This window comes from Typopeltis vanoorti, chromosome 5, assembly GCF_054136105.1.
Source record: "Typopeltis vanoorti isolate ZY-2024b chromosome 5, IOZ_Tvanoo_1.0, whole genome shotgun sequence".
Classification (NCBI taxonomy): Eukaryota; Metazoa; Arthropoda; class Arachnida; order Uropygi; family Thelyphonidae; genus Typopeltis; species Typopeltis vanoorti.
Genome location: NC_143553.1, coordinates 44,165,988 through 44,181,183, shown reverse-complemented (window position 1 = coordinate 44,181,183; position 15,196 = coordinate 44,165,988). Strand labels below are relative to the sequence as shown.

Genomic DNA, 15,196 nt, shown 5'->3' with positions numbered 1-15,196 from the left:
TTAAGGCACTGAATAATCTGCTGTAAGTTAATTCTGATTTGCCAAGAAGCAAAGCAAAAACCTGCCATGGAATCCTCAGGAGTCTCATGCCGGTCTCAAGCTTAGATAAAGGAGGAGGGTCGGTCAGATGAGTGTCAATGCACTGACTGTAAAGAAAAAACATGATTGTTATCTGATGCCTATATGATCAGCAGCTACAACATGCCGACTTGAACGTTGCCTGGATTAACAAGGTCCGCGATAAAATCGAGCTATCGGGGTAGGATCAAAAAGTGGGATACTGAAAGGAAACAGAAACTGAAACTAACAGAACTATTATCAATAGTAACATGGAATGTACAGACACTTTGGATGTCAGGAAAACTAGAATTACTTCAAGAGGAAATGAAGAGATATGGGTGTGATATACTAGGACTGGTGGAGATGTGGTGGGCATCATCAGGAAAGAAAAATGGATGTGAAGTCATATGGTTAATGCATGACACCAAATACGAAGCAGCAGTTGGTTCTTAACAAAAGAGCTAGATAGGCACTATTAGGTTACAAACCAGTCAATGAACAAATCATAACAGCAAGATTTCAAGCAAAACCATTTAATATATCAATAGTCCAGATATATGCACCCACATCTGACAGCACAGATGAGAATACTGACTTATTTTACAAAGATCTGACAGAGACAATGGAAACAATACCAAAGCAAGATGTACTAATCAGCCACCCACTAGCAGTTCCCCTGACGTCAGGAAAAAATTACTGAAGGAGATTGGAATGCCAAAGCTGGAATAGATAATGATGGTTGGGAAAGAGTCATGGGAAAATACGGTTTCGGAGAAAGATATGAACGAGTTGAAAAAATGTTAGAATTTGCTGTGGACCGTGAGATGATGATAGCAAAAGATTCCAGCAAAAGGAGTGTAGAAAATGGACGTGGCGATCAAATGATGGGAAAACCAAGAACATGATTGATATGATTATGATTAAAAGAAGATGGATAACATCAGTACAGCAGTTTCAAACAGCAGATATAGAGTCAAATCATAATTTAGTGATAGCAAACATCAAGTTGAAATTAAAAAGAAAACAAACTCCATCATCAGAAACGAAGAAATACAGCAAGAATAAGTGAAGCAAAAATAGGAAGAAGGTACAGAACAGTGTTAGAGGAGAAACTTAAAAGTGTGGACAAAGAAAAAAATTTGAATCTAAGAGTGAAAGGAATAATGAAGACGATAGAAGATGCAGTTGAAACAGTACCAGAAGAAGAGAAGATCAAGAAGAAATGGATTAGACAAGAAACACTGAAGTTAGTACAGAAGAAAAGAATGTTGAAGATAAGAAGGGATACATCAGAACAAATAGAGGAGCAACAGAAGAAAGTAATGAGGTGTAAAAAGCAGTCAGAATGGATATGATGAAATGGTTAGAAGCCCAATGCAATAATATAGAACAGTACTATGGAGAGCATAAAACTAGGGAAGTGTACATAATAATTAGAACCATTAATAGAAGATGGCAACCAAAACAGACCACAGTTAAAGATGAAAAAGGCAAAGTATTGATGAATAAAAATAAAATTTGTACAGCAATGGTCAAAATACTGTAGTGTGAGTTATATGAAAAAAAACTAGATTTAGATAGCATTGGAAAACTGACTGAAGAATTGAAGCAGATATCACCACCAGGTAATGAGTATGATATGGAATCGCTCGATTGGTATGGCGTACCTTGTTGATCTGGGCAACGTCCAAGCTGGCATGTTGTAGCTGTTGATCGTATAGGCATCAGATAAATCATTTTTCCTTTACGGTCAGAGCATTGACATTCATCTGACCGACCCTCCTCCTTTATCCAGGCATGAAACCCTTAAGGGTTTATTTCATATGACACAAAATCTTTATCGCAAAATGTTGCTAATGGTTTGAAGTTACACTATCAAACAGATGCTGAATTCAACGCGAAAATTAAATGCTTCACAGCATTAGCATTTTTTTTCAATGAGCGATGTTAATGATGGATTTGTTGAACTGACGATCTGCAACAAAAAAGGTATATTATTTACTCAGCATTTCTTGTAATTTGCACAAGTTTTAAATGATTTCGTTATGTTATGTATCACTGACATTCACCTTAAAAAAGATTAGCCTTTTTAATGATTTTATAATGTCCTTTATCGTCCATTGATTATTTACAAAAATTAATGCAAAATGTCTTACTGCAAAAATGTTTGCAGCAAATTTTCCTATGGCGGAAATGTTTACGGCGAATTTTCCGGCCACGTAAAACAAGTGCCTAGTTAGTCGAGCAATATGGCAAAGCTGGTGACTTGCTGTAAAACATCACAATATCATTTCATTTTATTAATGTCACTGAAATGGCAATTTAAGTGACATTAATTTGGTTGGTTGGTTAGTTTGCCACTCTATCAACCAAAATCTTTCGTTGATGGTTCATCACACTGCATCATCAAACAGAACAAAAACAATTCTGGGCCTCTCTTAAATTACAATAATTATACGAAACTTAAAAAATGCGCATTCACAAATCTCATTAACAGAATGACAGAAATAATTCTTATAGATGCTTTAAATTATTACATTACATGCACGGGGTGTTTATAAAGTTCCTATTTCAATGACACCAATATTGCGTGATTAAGGAAAGAAAAAAAACATGGGATTTCGGCAATTAAAAGTAAAGCTGAACATTCAAAAATATCATACACACTTTTCGTTCAGTACACAAGGGGTAGGTGGTTTAAACTATAGAAAAACCTCGCTTAACGCAAATTAGATAAGCGCGATTGAGTGCAACAATACCGTTTCCAGCTTTAAGCAAGTGATTAATCAGTTAACCTGATTTTTTTTTTACGTTATGCGAAATTTTACATTACACGAAAATTTTTTGTCGCCAATCTGCAGCGAATGGAAAAGTTGGAAGTCATTAAGAGGCATGAAATTAACACTAGTAATACAATGATTGTGCGAGACCTGGAATGCAGCGAGTCTACAGTTTAGACTATATTAAATTAAAGCAAAGAATACAAAGAACAAGGAAAAGTTGCTACTGCTTCTTTAAGAAATCAGATCACCTGAAATAGAAGCCATTTAACGATTGAGATGGAGCGTCTATTCTATTACTCTGGATTGAGGATTATAACTAAAAAGGAATACCTCTTAATACAGGGAACATTCAGACAAAAGCTCTCAATACCTTTACCTCATTGAAAGAGACCAAATTTAAAGAGGAATGTGAAAGCTTTAGTGCGAGTTTAGGATGCTTTGACTGTTTTAAAAATCGAAGTGGACTACATAATAAGAATAACTGGGGAATCAGCTAGTGCCAATAAAGATTCTGCAAAGAAGTTTTCTGAAGCATTTTTTTACATTACATATAACCATTATGGTGAAGCAGGCCTCTCAGACCATGCACTCAAAACTTTACACCAAATCAACTGGAAAAGCACCTGCTCTTTACGCCGCACAAAAACCTGGTACGAAAGGAAATTTAACGAATCCTGCGAAATCCTGATAAACCACCTAAACATCAACAACAAAGATGGCATGAAAATTCCAAGGATCTGGATGGCACACATTCAGCCTACCTAATATGCAAGATCCAGCATAAGTCAGGACTCTAGCCAATCCTTAGCTAGTATTAGAAACCATTCCATACCAACTGGCTGGAATGATGTTAATATATGTATATAGTAGACAACTAATAATAGGACTCTAGCGTTGATGTATAATTTACTATTTTTTATTTTATTTCATTTCATTTATTTATTATTTATTTTTTTATTTATTTCCTTTTTTTTTTTTTTTTTTCACCAGAGGTCAGGCCAACAATTGTTGTAGCAGTTGGTCAGTGTCTTTAACAAATAAGTTTGATTGTAGTATAGCTTGTTTCCTGTGTATAGTTGTATGCTCCAGAAGATGACCTTGACATAAAGGTCTAAACATCGAAAAAAGCGAGGTTTTTCTGTATTGGAAGGAGGAAGACAACAAAGTGCAGTTTGATCCTTAGCGTAAGCAGATTGTTTACAGTCGGTGCGTGAAACCCGAGTCCACAAGATCAACAAATTAACGTTATATCTAAGGGAATTATATCTCTGGATTATGTTTAGTTTGTTTTAAGTTCTGGTGATAAATCTCCACTAAGGTTGATGGCTCGCAATATGCAACAGCAAAAGTAATTAAATTCAAAACTAACACAGGATTCTTTTTCCTCTCTTACACAAAATCAGGCTGCATTACTTGACTTCATTCCCACCCCAATGAAATGGCGAAGTAATCCTGTAATGATAAAACAATCGAGAATTACATGATCAAAATTGGTTGAACAAAACTAAGGGGTTAGTGTGCCTAAGGTTTCTGAAATTACATTTTATAATATGACTACAGAGATGGATAAAGGGGTCATACATCTACACCCCTTCCCCAAAATAACATTATATGAGATAGAGAAATTACTTGGAAAAAGGATATAACCAATATATCCCACATGTTTAAAATTACGTCACCTTAATATAAAATAAAGAATATCCTGAATAGTGTAAATGTTAGTTCGTCAATTAAGGGGAGGAGAAATGATAAGTTTTCTCCAGTTATTAAAGAAAACATTCAAAACTAAGATTAAGAAGCGATTTTATTATGTCCGTTAATGGAATGTGGTTTCGTGCCAGTCTGTGTTTCTACAGGTCAGCTGAAAAACTCCACAAATTTTGATTCCTCCCTCTTACTGCATTAATCTCAGAAAATCTTCAACACCAGTAAGACATGGTAGTATTTACTAAATGATATATTCCATTCTGTACACGAGGTGTAGTTTTTCAAGAGATATAAAAATTGATAAATATTTAGCTCCTCTATGCATCACATCCATTACTTATTTTATCGATAAGTTTATTTTTTTTTTTTGTCTCCATCCGACGAATTTTTATTTATGTTATTATTATTGTAAACTTATAATACATTCGTACCATGGGTGGGCAAATGATTTTGTTTTCTCATATATATATATATATATATATATGAGAAAACTATACAAACAGGTCAAAGGATTAGCTATGGGAAGCCCTCTCTCTCCTGTGTTAGCCAACATTTTTTTCGAGGACTTTGAAGAAAAGGCGATCTCCTCTTTTACTTTAAAACCAAAAATTTGGCTTCAATATGTGGACGATATATTCCTCATATGGGAGCATGGTACTGAGAATCTTCACAAGTTTCTCGACCACTTAAACAACCGCCATCAAGATATAAAATTGACTATGGAGATTGAAGAAAATAGTTCCATCTGCTTCCTAGATGTTAAACTCACCAAGACGCCTGAATCAATTAAAGTCTCTATTTTTAGAAAGCCAACACACACAGACAGATATTTGCATGCGTCCTCCCATCACCATCCAGTGCAAAAGTTGGGTATTATATCAACTCTAGCGAATCGTGCAAGATCTGTACTGTCAGATGAAGAAGAACTGAAAAAGGAACTACAACATCTTAAATGGACCTTTAAAAACAATGGCTACTCTCTAAAAAGTATTAACAACCAATTATCCCGACGTCAACGTAACAACGTAGAGACACAGGACGACTCCAAAGGTCATATCGTCTTGCCATATATCAGCACACTATCCAAAAAGCTGAGCAGAATTCTAAAGAAGTTTAACATAAAAACGTGCTTCTCGACTCTGTCAAAAATAATATCACGCTTCAAGAACTATAAACAACCTCACAACCTTCTACAATTCCCAGGTGTATACAAGGTCACTTGTGAATGCGGAAAGCCTTACTATGGGCAGACAGAGAAATCTATCTTACTACGTCTCGAAGAGCATCAGAGAGACATTGCTTATAAGAGAACCAGAGCAACTGCTCTGTCGGGCCATGTCCTGCTTTCAATAAACACGAACAACGAAGGCCACCAACATGAAATAAATTGGACATTGACTTCAAACCTACACGTCTGCCATGATGAAATAGAGCGCCGCATTGTCGAGTCAAGGGAAATCACCTTAGACCCTTTGCATTTGAATAATAATCTTAGCTATAATTTGGCTGACTCTTTCAACTCTATTATTAGATACTGGAGATCGCGTGATTCCACACACGCACAGGTGCACAACAATAGAACATTAACTCGGACTGTAGTTCAAGCTCATAACTGTAATTTACAGTCGAATATTATGACTTTGTAATTGTATAGCTTTGGAGTGTGTCAATGTTAATTTAAGTGTCTTTTATTATCTTTTCTATGTTCTTATCTCCTGAAGAAGTCATTTTTGACGAAACATGTTGCGTTTTTTTCAAATAAATGTCTGTTATAATTCTCGGGTTTAAGTCAGTTAATTTAAAAAATGAATATATATATATATATATATATATATAACAATTTGTAGTATTAACTCTGAATTGCGATATGTTCATATTTATATATACTGACTATAACCAAGACTAGAATAACAATTAAATTTATTCAAAATGCAACATGTTTCATCAGATTGTCAGACTTCTTCAGGTGTGGGGACATAGAAAGCAAATAAACACTATAAGAAACATCGTATCACTATAAAAACGACTATTATAAAATTCAGTTAACTTTGAATTGTAGCTATAGTCCGTGTTGAAGTTTTATTGTTAGGCAGCTGTGTGCGCCTGATTTCACGAGTGTGCCAATATCGGATAGCAGAGCTGAAAGAGTCCAGTAGATTATAGCTAAGATTATTATTTATGTGATGAGGGTCCATAACAATTTCCTTAGACTCGACTATGCAGCGCTCCACTTCGTCATGGCATATATGAAGGTTTGAAGTTGTTGTCCAGTTTATCTCATGTTGACAGCCTTCATCATTTGTGTTTACTGAAAACAGTACATTGCTTGACAGGGCACTTACTCTAGTTCTTTTGTAGGCAATGTTCCTCTGGTGTTCTTCCAGATGTAGGAGGATGGATTTTTCAGTTTGGACATAGTATTGCTTCCCACAGTCACACGTAATTTTGTTCACTCCTGGGAATTGTAGATGGTTGTGAGCTTGTTTGTATTTGCTTAACGATCTTAGTTTAGGATGAGTAGAGAAACAGGTTTTTATGTTGAACTTTTGTAAAATTCTTCTTAGTTTTGTGGAGAGCGAGCTGATATATGGTAAGGAGATATAACCTTTGGGGTTGTCTTGTGTTTCTGAGTTGTTTTGATGGCGGTGGTATAGATGCTTAGTAATAGTTTTCGATGAGTAGCCATTACTTGTAAAGGTTCTTTATAGATGTTGTAGTTCATTTTTTAGCTCTTCATCATCTGACAGTATAGATCTGGCACGATGTGCTAGGGTTGAGATGATACCCACTTTCTGTGCAGGATAGTGATGTGAGGACGCATGCAGGTATCTATCTGTGTGTATAGATTTTCTAAAGATTGAGATTTTAATAGAATCAGATGTCTTAGTAAGTCATACTTCCAGGAAGGGAAGAGATCCATTTTCTTCAACCTCCATTGTTAATTTGATATCTTGGTAGAAGTTGTTTAAATGATTTAAAAAAGATTGAAGGTTATCAGTGCCATGTTCCCAGATAAGAAATACGTCATCTACAAATCTCAGCCAAATTTTTGGCTTTAGAGTAGCTGAGGAGATTGCCTTTTGTTCGAAATCTTCAAAAAAAAATGTTAGCTAATATAAGAGACAGGGGGCTGCCCATTGCCAATCCCTTATTTTGTTTGTAAACTTTTTTCTCGTATTGAAAGTAGCCGGAGTGAACGCAATGTGATAGCAAGGAAAACATCTTTTCTGAAATCTTGTTCTTTAAAATATCAAGAACCTCTCGAGTTGGAACATTTGTAAAGAGAGCCACCACATCAAAACTCACCATGATATCTGAAGGCTGGAGTTTTAAATTCCTGATTTTCGAGACGAAATCCGTTAAGTTTTTTATATATGAAGAAGAATTTCCTGTAAAACCTTTTAAAGATGAAGCCAGAAACTTAGATAAGCTGTAGGTAGGCGAGTCAATACTATCTACAATTGGTCTCAGTGGGCAGTTTTCCTTGTGCATCTTTGGGAGACCATATAACCTTGGGATGAGTGGATGTAAAGAGTGAGCGGCAAGGCATATGTTTTGTGGAAGGTTCTGTGGCTTTTTGTAAGAGGTTGTTTGTTTTGTTATGTATCTCCCTCATTGGATCTCTCTCTCTCAATTTCCAAGTATGTACCTGACTCTAATAACGCCATGGCTTATTCATGGTAATCTGTTTCATTTAGCACCACAGTTGCGTTGACCTTGTCAGCTTGTACGATAACGTCTTTGTTATTCTTAAGACTTTTTATGACTAGCCTTTCACCAAGGGAGATGTTGTCAGATGGAGGTCTTGCATTGTTAATCGCAAGTATTGCTTCCATGCGAAGTAAAGTGGCGTCTGCAACAGGAAGTAGTGATGCAACTTTCTCCATCTTAGTTAAAAACAGTTCCTTGGGAATAGTTTTAGGCATAAGGACAAAATTGAGACCTTTTTCAAGAATTTGTTCTTCATTATGATTTAGAACATATGACGATTGGTTTATCACTAATATTTTAGTTCTTCCATGAAGATTATTAGGGGTTGGTTGTTCTTGTGTTGTCTTTAGCAAATTAAACTTTCTGATAAGCTTGTTTGTGTAAGTTTTGAGATCGTAATGCCTGACGTGTACTAATTTCTTGAACGTGATTCATGACACACAGTCTAAGCAGGTCGCTAAATGGTTTTCTAAAGATGATTTTTGAGAAAAGAGAAGGGCTAAATTACGTTTGGTATCGTTAATCCTCTCTTCTAAAAGTTCTAGTTTTGCTTTTTGGTAGATTCGGTGTGCTTTTTCAAGTAATGGCTTCTCTGAATTGCAAGAATTTAGGAATAATAGAAGTGAACTTACAACGTTTCAGGAAGATAAGTCTGTTGATAGCGAGTCCAATATTATTAAGTGTCTTCTCATAAGCTTTCGTAGGTTGGAAATTATACCCATCAGAAGGGATATGATAACAATTTGTAGTATTAACTCAGAATTGGGATATGTTCATATTTATATATACTGACTATAACCAAGACTAGAATAACAATTAAATTTATTCAAAACGCAACATGTTTCAACGGATTGTCCGACTTCTTCAGGCATGATAACAATTTGTAGTATTAACTCAGAATTGGGATATGTTCATATTTATATATACTGACTATAACCAAGACTAGAATAACAATTAAATTTATTCAAAACGCAACATGTTTCATCGGATTGTCCGACTTCTTCAGGCGTGGGGACATAGAAAGCAAATAAACACTATAAGAAACATCGTATCACTATAAAAACGACTATTATAAAATTCAGTTAACTTTGAATTGTAGCTATAGTCCGTGTTGAAGTTTTATTGTTAGGCAGCTGTGTGCATCTGATACTGTACTGTTTTCAGTAAACACAAATGACGAAGGCCGTCAACATGAGATAAACTGGACAACTTCAAACATGCCGTGACAAGGTGGAGCGCCGCATAGTCGAGTCTAAGGAAATTGTTATGGACCCTCATCACATAAATAATAACCTTAGCTATAATCTACTGGACTCTTTCAGCTCTGCTATCCGATATTGGCACACTCGTGAAATCAGGCGCACACAGCTGCCTAACAATAAAACTTCAACACGGACTGTAGCTACAATTCAAAGTTAACTGAATTTTATAATAGTCGTTTTTATAGTGATACGATGTTTCTTATAGTGTTTATTTGCTTTCTATGTCCCCACACCTGAAGAAGTCTGACAATCCGATGAAACATGTTGCGTTTTGAATAAATTTAATTGTTATTCTAGTCCCGGTTATAGTCAGTATATATAAATATGAACACACACACACACACACACACAGGGTGGCCATAAAATAACTTTCCCTATTTGGAGGCATCTGTAGCTAAAACCAATAAATGGAATGAGACCAAATTTTATATTGAGACTTTTGAAGCCATCGGGAGATGATTTCTGCAAAAAAAAAAAAAAAAAAAAAAGATTTAGTACCAAAATTTGCCGATACAGGTAATTTTGGAGCTGACAGAGCCAAAAACAAGCAGATAATTGCATTGAAGGCAGATAAAATGGAATAATAACATTTCGACGGTGTAAGCGACAGCCACATCACTCATTCCAGCTGGATATGTGGCACGTTACAATGATAATAATAATAATTAAACTAAAACAACAACTTGCGAGATACACAGAAATTAATATAGTGATTGAACTCACAGGAAATAATATTTTATTCATCAAAATCAGGGTCCCCTGGATCACATACACGATTTTCAATGTGCTGACCTTTCTTGTGTACAACAAATTGCATCTGGTGTACGACATGCTCTACAGCTGCTGAGTGTAAGGAGTCGGATTGGATGTTCATCACAGGCCATTTTATGTTCTCTTTCAAGACATGCAAGTAGGGAACACCACCAGCATGAAGCCTTCTAAATTCCCTAAGGGCTGCTACGACATTGCACTGTTTAAGTTAAAAACAACTTAACAAGTAAAGCATGCTGAGGCAAGGTAGGATGCATATTGAGCACAATTTGTCAGTCATTCGAATAACTGCCTGACTGTTCCCAATCCCTTTTTAGTGGAATTGGTGGAGCTACTGTGACGTACACACAGTAAAATTTGCATAATCCTTTTTACCTGCATTTACTGCAAATATTTGACTGCTTTCGACTCTGCCAGCGCCAAAATTTCCCCCTCTCGTCGACTTTTAGTACTAATTTTTTTTTGCGGAAATAATCTCCCCATGCCTTCAAAGGTCTCAATATAAAATTTGGTCTCATTCCGTTTATTGGTTTTAGCTGCAGATGCTTCCAAAGAGGGAAAGTTATTTTATGGCCACCCTGTATGTATGTGTGTATATATATATATAATTTCAATTCTATTTCAGGCCTCCAAATGAAATGAATCTACACTACAAGTATACTGCAACATGAAATTAACTTGCTTTCTCAATGGGCTGGTCAATCTACCAATACGCATTAATTGAACATGGACAGACTGTGCATATACAAATGTATATGCATTGTAACACTATTTAAGGTAAGACAAAATCGTATGGCTATTCGACGAGACAATTAAACGTTTATCTGTGATGTGGAGGCCTAAATAACACGACGAGAAATGTGCTAATATTAAAGTACAGCAATTCCTCGATTAGTGCGCTCTTTAAAATAGGCGCATTAATCGAAAACGCACTAATCGAGTATAATAACCTATGGAAAAAAAGCATAATTTGTCCTTCAAATTTCTTTTTTTACCCTTGATTTTTTTTATAAAAGAATTAGGGTATGTCTCAGGGCCTAGTTAAAGGAAAACTATGAAACTGAAAGACAATAAAACATATTCAAAATATAAATCTATTATTCTGGCGGGCATTCTGTTTCTTTTTTTTTTTTTCATACAACTGCCTCTTCTGCAAATTTACTGCTTCTCTCTTCACAAGAGCCAGTTTCTAAGCATTACTACTTAAAAGTTTCGGTTGCACGAAAAATATTTTAAATTTGTTTCTGTGAAATCACTTTAGGCTTGTCAGTGATTAAATTTTCTTCAAGATCTTCCCGCTGTGCATCTAAATTTAGCAGGTCGGAATCGCTGTTTCTCAGAATGAGATTTAATTAACTTAGATTCTTTGAAAAGCCTCTAAAATCATTTGCACAATGTGGAAGAATGTGCTTCCAAATGGATCGCATATTGCTAGCAGTAATTTTATTCGACTTTGCAACTTTATAATCAGGCTGAGATTTCTCTGATTTAGCCAAAAAAGTCTTGGAAGACATTGGCTTCCAAAAAAAAAGGCCAGTTTTATCAACATTAAATAACTGTTGGTCACAACAGCCCCCCCCCCCTTCTTATACAATTTTCTTCAAATCTCTGGATAATTTGCGGCCACCTCCTTATCGGCACTTGCAGATTTGCCTGTGATTAGAAATGAATGTAGACTATTTCTCAAAGCACTCAGCACTAACGTGGAATTCTTCTTTTCCATCATTGATAGCCCTTTCTTTCAAGGTTGCAAAGAGACTTAATGCTTTTGATTTAATAAGGTCAGTTCTTAGCAGGATCCGTTTTTGGTTACAATCTTCGATCACTGTACAAAGAAGGCTCTCTAATTCAATCATTATAATACTGTTTATTGTAAGTTATGTATAGTTTCCTTTTTTTCATATTTAATTATTATTCCCTGTATAATTTGCCTACCAAATCTAAGCTAATCTCATTGTAATGTATCCTAATTTGTTGTAAATCATGTTGTATCACTTACTACTGTACTACTTGTGTTTGGATACGAAATAATTATAATACTTTGTATTCAGCAGCTTTGCTTAAAATTGCTCTTATAGTTGCTTCACCCATTTTTGTGTTCTTGTCTTATCTTTGCTCTGGACTCACCTTGTTCACTTTCTTTATTATTTCAAGTTTTTCTTCCGATGAGATTACTTTTCGAATCACTTTCACTGTTTTGCTCACTAATTCTTTTACTCATGATGAAAGGTTGGGAAAATACTTCAAAATAAGATGTAAGGAAAATAATTGCAAAGGAGGTACGAGATATGATCAGGAAAATGCTATGCAATTAGCAGACGACAAATTTTGGCGGTAAAAATTTGGAACATAGTATACATATAGCGTACATGGAAGTAGTGTAGTATGCCATTAAAAATAACTTCGTAAATGTTTTAAATCAGTAACTAAATGATTTCATTCTGGTGAGTGATTTTTTTAAATTAGTCAGCCATAAAAAATGTATAGATATAAAAGTTTTAAAATCTGTAACATTTATTTTTAAGATGTATATAGGTGCACTAATCGAATTTGGGTATCGAAAAAAATGACGCAATAATCAAGGGATTACTGTAACAGTATCATACTAACAATTCACAAATGAGAAATGTCTTCGTGTCCATTGTTTGCTATTTTTGATATGTTGAAAAATACCTATGAATGAAGTGGTGGACGCACATAAAAAAAAAATATATGTATATATATAGATATATATATATAAAAACGGAGACTATTTCTATACAATGACTTATAAGATGCAAGAAGTATATCTCACGTAGATAACAATAAACGTAACAGATAAATCGCAACACAATAAATAGTTGTTGGCTTGACTGGGAGAGCGGTTAGCGTAATCGTTCTATAACCGGCTGTAAGTTCGAATAAGTGGGCATGGGTACTGCTTGTGAAAAATACTTGAAAGCAATATGATGTAGGAATGTGAGAATATCGGAAATGTCAGTCTCTCGACGAAGTTGTGAGTTCTGATGAACCAAGGTGCATCAAAGTCATGCGTAAGCATTTATTCTGGACAGTTTGGGGCTTTTTGATGTAACAGAATGATGTGTGATTTCAGGCTGGTGATCCATATGTCAAGTATTAACCTGATGACTGATTTGTAAAGTAGTGATTTGTTGTCTGACCTTAACTGACTAAGTTTATGCTTATAATTATTGTCTTTGGGTGGGAGATGAATATTATCGCCCGGTCTGAGACCATTTTCCTGCTTATTTGCGGCCAGAAGCGACTGAAAAGTTCCATGTTTAGTCTAGAGAGTAGAATTTCCGGATTACATAAAAAATAAATAAAAATACAAAAAAGAGAAGGAAAAAACCCTTAGTCCACCCACGATATACTACGAGTTTACAACCTTTTGTGAGTGAGAATCACAAACATCTGACATGTCTTATTTCGAAATACTGGTAACTCTCGTACAACGCGGATGTTAGGGTCCACAAAAATGACGCGTTATATAAATCGCGTTATGCGAGGTCCCGTAGAAAAAGTAGGGTTATGTTCCGAAAACGTTTTTTTTTTAATTATATAAACAACAATGACATATCCAACAAAAATATTTTTTTATTTAATTCAGGTAATTTATGTAAGTTAAGAAAACATTAACTATGAAACAAATACACAGTATAAAATTATAAAAATTACAAATTGTACATAAACTTCATTGCACACAACGCATAAATGTTTTAGGCAAAATAAAATAAAGTACATATTTTAATCGTCATCATTATCTTCAAAACTAATATTTCGTACATGTTCTTTATTACGAGTGGTCGGACGTCGTCATCACTTGAAATCTCTTGGACATCATTTGTATAATTCTCATTGCATACTTCGCTGGTTTAGTTATCAAGACGTCAGTAATAAGACCTTGCATACCACTATGCTGCAATTTTTTATTAAGTTCATAATACGGAACTAAACAAATATCCAATTGTCTCGTGAATTTTCCGGAGCACTCCATTGAGAGATCATTATACATAAAATAACTTTCTTGCTAAGTCCATTCCTTCTGCTAATTTCTTTAAACTGAATTCTTTAATGGATTCATCACAATTAGAATCTACGGCAGAACTTTCCACGCCATTTGGTTCGAAGTCATTTATTAATTGTACCAGTTCCTCCTAATTTAAATCTATTTCCCCATCAATTAATTCACTATTGAAGAGATTGGAGCACCTATGAAGAAGTTCGCGAAGGCTGAGTCTCATGTGCTGATCGAAACCGAATGTATCTTCAGTCTTGTTCAATTGTTACCTTGGCAGTTTACAGTGGGTGGGTTTATCCCTATTAGCAAACGCGTATACCGCAAAAGCGCTCTAAGTGGCCATTACTATAAAAAATATTTTTTTTTTACATAAGAAAAGCATTACATATATGCAATGTATGTAACTCACCAAAAAATAAAGTCCTCAGCTTGAGATTAACACACTTATGATTTTTAATGAGCTTTCCTGGCAGAACAAGGAGACAATTTTCAACAATAAATACTTTATACGGTAAACAATTTGCGTGCTAAAATTCGCTACTTATAACTACATGCGTGATACGGCAGACGCAAATTTAATGAAGATAAAATTTGATTTTTAAGTCGCGCGTTGAAAAATATATGAAAAGACAAAGGGTTACTACAGTTTGTAGACCGCGTTATACGAGGGTTACCTGTACTCTCAATGGTTACTGATCACAGATTCAAAGATGAGAACTTAGTCCTCTTATATCAGTAAATATCCTGAATTTCAATATCCAGAAATGTAAAGAAAAATGGCGATTTCGTAACTTATCAAGATTAATCAATAAAAAGTCAATTGGATGAAATGGCTTATTTTAAAATGTGATCTATCATTAGCAAAATTTAAGGGATAAGAT

The 15,196-nt window shown here is 35.0% G+C and overlaps 1 protein-coding gene across 4 annotated transcripts in view; it reads right to left on the bottom strand.

The window, feature by feature from the left end:
- The window catches only part of LOC150106348 (rhotekin-2-like), a 237,269-nt gene that overhangs the window by 173,300 nt on the left and 48,773 nt on the right, over positions 1-15,196 (bottom strand). Inside the window, exon 1 of one of the 4 annotated variants that reach the window (XM_090392391.1) lies at positions 14,725-14,764. The exons of the other annotated variants lie outside the window; for them this stretch is intronic. The gene's annotated coding sequence lies outside the window, so the exon portion shown is untranslated. Of the gene's footprint in view, positions 1-14,724; positions 14,765-15,196 lie in introns of those variants that run through there. 4 annotated transcript variants of the gene reach the window in all.